Source organism: Mobula birostris, chromosome 11 (genome assembly GCF_030028105.1).
Source record: "Mobula birostris isolate sMobBir1 chromosome 11, sMobBir1.hap1, whole genome shotgun sequence".
NCBI classification, from domain to species: Eukaryota; Metazoa; Chordata; class Chondrichthyes; order Myliobatiformes; family Myliobatidae; genus Mobula; species Mobula birostris.
The window spans coordinates 2,862,985-2,867,806 of NC_092380.1; the positions used below are offsets into that span (position 1 = coordinate 2,862,985).

Consider the following 4,822-nt stretch of genomic DNA (forward strand, 5'->3'; position numbering starts at 1 on the left):
TGTGTACAGTTCTGGTCACCGAATTATAGGAAAGATGTCAACAAAATTGAAGGAGTACAGAAAAGATTTACTAGAATGTTACCTGGGTTTCATCTCCTAAGTTACAGAGAAGGGTTGAACAAGTTGGGTCTTTATTCTTTGGAACATAGAAGGTTGAGGGGGGACTTGATAGAGGTATTTAAAATTATGAGGGTGATAGAGTTGACGTGGATAGGCTTTTTCCATTGAGAGTGGGGGAGATTCAAACAAAGGGACATGAGTTGAGAGTTAAGAGGCAAAAGTTTAGGAGTAACGTGAGGGGGAACTTCTTTACTCAGAGAGTGGTAGTTGAGTGGAACGAGCTTCCAGCAGAAGTGGTTCAGGCAGGTTCGATGTTGTCATTTAAAGTTAAATTGGATAGATATATGGACAGGAAAGGAATGGAGTGTTATGGGCTGAGTGCAGGTCGGTGGGACTAGGTGAGAGTAAGAGTTTGGCACGGACCAGATGGGCTGAGATGGCCTGTTTCCGTGCTGTAATTGTTATATGGTTATATGGTTATTATACCCAATGCACAAGAGAAAAGAAAAAAAAACACAAACCTTGTTCATATAAGACATCAAGTATTTATGAAGTATTCGTTAAGATCACTTGAAAACAGACTTATTTGCAGTTCATGGAATGGAAGGGTCCATGGCAGCGTGCAGGGGAAAGTGGTTTAGTAATGGGAAACCAGTGGCAGAAGGTCAAAGTTCGGACTGGAGGGTGATGGGTGATGGAGTTCACCTGGGTCAGGATCTGGTCTGCTGCTTTTGTTAATAAAGTCACTGAATGAATCAGCACAGAAACAGGTCCTTTGGCCAAAGTTGTCTGTAGTGTGCGTGTCCATCGCCAGCGATGAGAAACACTGACTTGCGCGTCAGTTTGTAAAGTGAGGGAGAGATGCGCAGGTCGTCAGCCTCACTCTCTCGCCCTCGTCGATCTGGATCCAGTGACGAGACGAGAGTCAAGGTGACTGGAGATGGGTCGGGATGCAGTGGGTGATCAGGGTGATCGAGCTGTCTTACCGTGCTCTTCGCACTCCAGAACGTGTGCTGGGAAATTACCTGTTCAGCCTGCTGGTGGTTTTGTCCACGGTGACATTACCCTCCATTTGGTCCATATTCCTCTCAGCCTTTCCTACCCACCACATACTTATCCAAATGTCACACAGCAAAGTCAAAGACAATTGCTTTGTCTACTTGCAATTTCTTTGACATATTCGAGTTAGCTGTCGTCATGTCTAATGCATTCATGTCCAACAGAAGGATGCCCTGCGAAGGGTTGGGTGTGGACGTAGGGCGCAAACCATGTGTAACATCATTTCCTATTCTCATTACAGACCGACTACCCTTCACTGGCCGAGGAGAGCCCTGTCCATACTGTGATGGATCCCAGGATGGGAGAGAGAGTGGGGATTTTGCTCTGGGCGCTGTTGTTCCTGGGGGGGGTGGGAGCCATCTGCCAGACAGGCAGTGCCAGCGAATGCCAAAGTGCGCCCCCGGTACCAGGGTCCAGTCTGGCTGGAGAGGGTTTCGATGTGGTGACACTGTCACACAAGGGGGCGTACGTGGTGGACGTGGAGAGTTGGCATCATCAGAATGGGTCCTGCACCCTCTGCAGGAACTCACTGATGGGGGCTAGGCGGCAGCGGCTCCCCCTGGCCGCAGTAGACTGGCGGGCTCTGCGTGATTGTCCCCGGGCTGTTTCCAGTCAGCTCTTCCACTCGCTCTCTGAGCTCATAAAGTCGATCGGCTCCAGTGTGGACAACAGCTGGAGCACTGGCCTAAATCTACCCACCCAGCACTCACAGTCAATCGGTTCCAAATCCAAGCTCATGTCTTTTGCCACGCAGAAGGCCAAATCAGACCGCTACAGCTTCGCTAAACAGGAGTTCCGTTGTCGTCTTTACCGCTACCGCCTGAAGGACCAACCCCCCCGGCACCCCAGTTCTCTGCCCGTCTGAACCAGATCACTAGCACTTCCTATGAGGGAGTCCGGCACCACTACCGCCAACTAGTGCAGACTTTTGGAACTCATTTCATTCGCTCGGTCGATATGGGCGGCTCCTTCCAGGATGTGACAGCCATCCGCACCTGCCAAGCTGCTGTGGAGGGCATCACCCCCGAGCAGGTGAAGGACTGCCTGGGGATAGAGGCCAGTTATCAGGTGGTGGCAGTGGGCAAGGGCAGAGCGGGCACAGGTTCCTGTAAGAAAAAGGCTTCTTCCCTCAACCAGGCTGAAAGCTTCCACCAGGCCTTCAACAAGAGGCTGACAGAAGCCGTGGGAGGCCATTCCAGTGGTGACACAGACATCCTCTTTTCCTCTGACCCTGCCAGCTTCACCCGATGGCTGAAGAGCCTGAAGGTCTCACCAGGTATCATAAAATACCAGCTGGCCCCTCTCCATCTCCTGCTACCTATCACTGACCGCCGCCGGGACCAGCTGAGGCTCTACCTCAGCGAGTACATTTTGGCCAACGCCATGAAACGGGACTGCTCCAAAACCACCTGCCCCACTCCTGGGAGCAAAAGCAGATCCGATCCCTGTTCCTGCCAATGCCAGGAGAGCTACTGGGTAGACCGTCACTGCTGCGCCAAGCAGAAGGGCATGGGGCACCTGGTTGTCACTGTCAAGAGAGGCTTCGGTCTCTGGGGCGACCTCACAACCGGCACTGACGGTTTTGTGGTGGTCTCTTATGGTAAGGCCAAAGGTCAGACCAGGGTGGAAAACAACAACAACAACCCTATCTGGAACACCAGTCTGGACCTGGGGAACGTGGTTGCCCAGAGCAACGCGAATCTCACCCTGGATGTCTATGATGAAGGTACCTTTTGGAATAGAAAACTGGGGACCTGCCAGGTGCCTCTGATCTCTGGTGTCACTGATCTCACCTGCCACCTTAAGTATGGCAGGGTCACCTACCAATTGTCGTTCATCTGTGGCCTCCACTTGCGGGGTCACCATTGCCGCCAGTATGCCCCGAGTCCAGGAGCCCGTGGGTTCACTGGGCTCCTGGGGACCAACCATTCCTCGACCCGTCTGACTCCCCCACCGCCCTTCCTTCAGGGAATGCCCTCCTCAAAGTTATCTACCTCTAACCCTTGACCTCTCACCAACCTCACTCCCAGGCCCAACGCTGCTTTCCATCCCCCCAGTCCTGCCATCATACCACCCCTCCCCTCTATCCCTCTCCCCGTTCATCATTCCCATTGCCCAGATATTTCCCCCCTATTCTCCGTGACCCTGTACCCATCATCCTCTGTGTCTCATCAGTCCCATTTCCCTGACCTTTCCCCTCTCACCCACTCTGGCCCAAGGAACAATTCTCTCCAGGACTCCTTCCTCACATCCATTCCCATGATCGTCCGTTGCCAAGGTCACCTTGTCTTCAGTCCAATCTCCCGACCTTTGCACTATCACCCTTAATAGTCCAGGTCACAATATCCCACACTCCCACCAGTCCCAGGCTCAGCCTCTCAGTGAGAGACCCCACATAACACTCACACTTTCCCAAATCCTCCAATTCTCTGGTCACCAGGAATTCCCAGTTGGAATGGGAGTCCCGGCTTGCCTGACTGCACCAAGCTTTCAGTCACTGGTGATTGGGGGCTGGGGAAGAGTACAGGGTGGGAAGACCATTGAGGAACCAACCACTCTGTATTTGTCATATCGCCACTGTATCACCCCAGCGGAAACCCCCCTCGCCCCAACAAAGACCTGTGTTGGAGGGAGGGTGCCCCAACCAGCTTGCCAAACTGCAGGCAGCTTAACGGCTTCAGCGTAATGTCATTTACAGATCCACTTGGCCCGTGCAGGAGGTGACTCATAGGCTCCATTTCCCACAATCCGGTTGCTGTCAGGGACCAACTGGAGAGTCTCCGGCTGACCTGTGTCCCAGGATGGGTGGATTGTGTCGGAGCACGAGCATCATCACAGGAACATTGTATGCCTCCCTGTGCACGAGAAGCTTTGCAAAGCGATGTTTTGGAGACAGAAGAGATTGTTTGATTGCCTCTTGCCTTCTTTGTACCACTTGTGTTTTTGCAATAAACATCACTGAGCATCATTTAGCCTTTGGGTGTGAATGGTTACCGTGGTGATCTGGGATGTGGCGTTCCGGGGTGGTGAGGACAGGAACGTGGGACAGGGAGGGGGGAGAGGGGGAGGGGGAGGAAGGGTATTGTCCCCAGTGCGGTTTGATGGGAGGAACACGGGAGAGTGGAGAAGCAGGAATCTGCAGGGACAGAGATCAGCACCACAACACACACCACAGAGACTGTCGGGGAGAGACACCGTCTTTACCAGGGGTCTGTGAGTGGGAGAGATTTACTCTTTAAAAGCGATCTGTGATGGTAGAGAGAATCCCTCCCTGATGGGAGATGGTCACTTTCCACCCACCATTCCTGCTCTTCACCTTTTCATTCCTCCTTTTCACTCTCTCCCTCTCTCTCGCTCCAGTCGCACACTCATTCTCTCCCTCCCCAATTGCCCAGCCCTCATTCTCCCCACCCCCACCCACCCCCGTCGTCTGCCCCTCACTCTCCCCTCATCACCCACCCCCTCAGCCCAACTGTCGCCTGCCCCCTCACACTCCCCCGTCCCTGGTCACCCGTCCATCACTTTCCCCCCTCCCCGGTCACAAACAGATCACATCAGCCAACTGGGCCATAAGCAGTTCCTATACAGGCCTGTCATTCCTGTCACCACCTGTACAACCAAACTGAAAGGCCACACAGACTTGGTGTTTGAGATAATGGGTGATTTATTAAAAAACTGGTGTGCACCAGGAGACCGGTCAAAG

General features: G+C 53.1%; 1 pseudogene; it reads left to right on the plus strand.

Moving 5' to 3' along the window:
• The first annotated feature begins 1,405 nt into the window (after positions 1-1,405).
• LOC140205377 (perforin-1-like) lies at positions 1,406-4,078 on the plus strand (annotated as a pseudogene).
• The last annotated feature ends 744 nt before the right edge of the window (positions 4,079-4,822 follow it).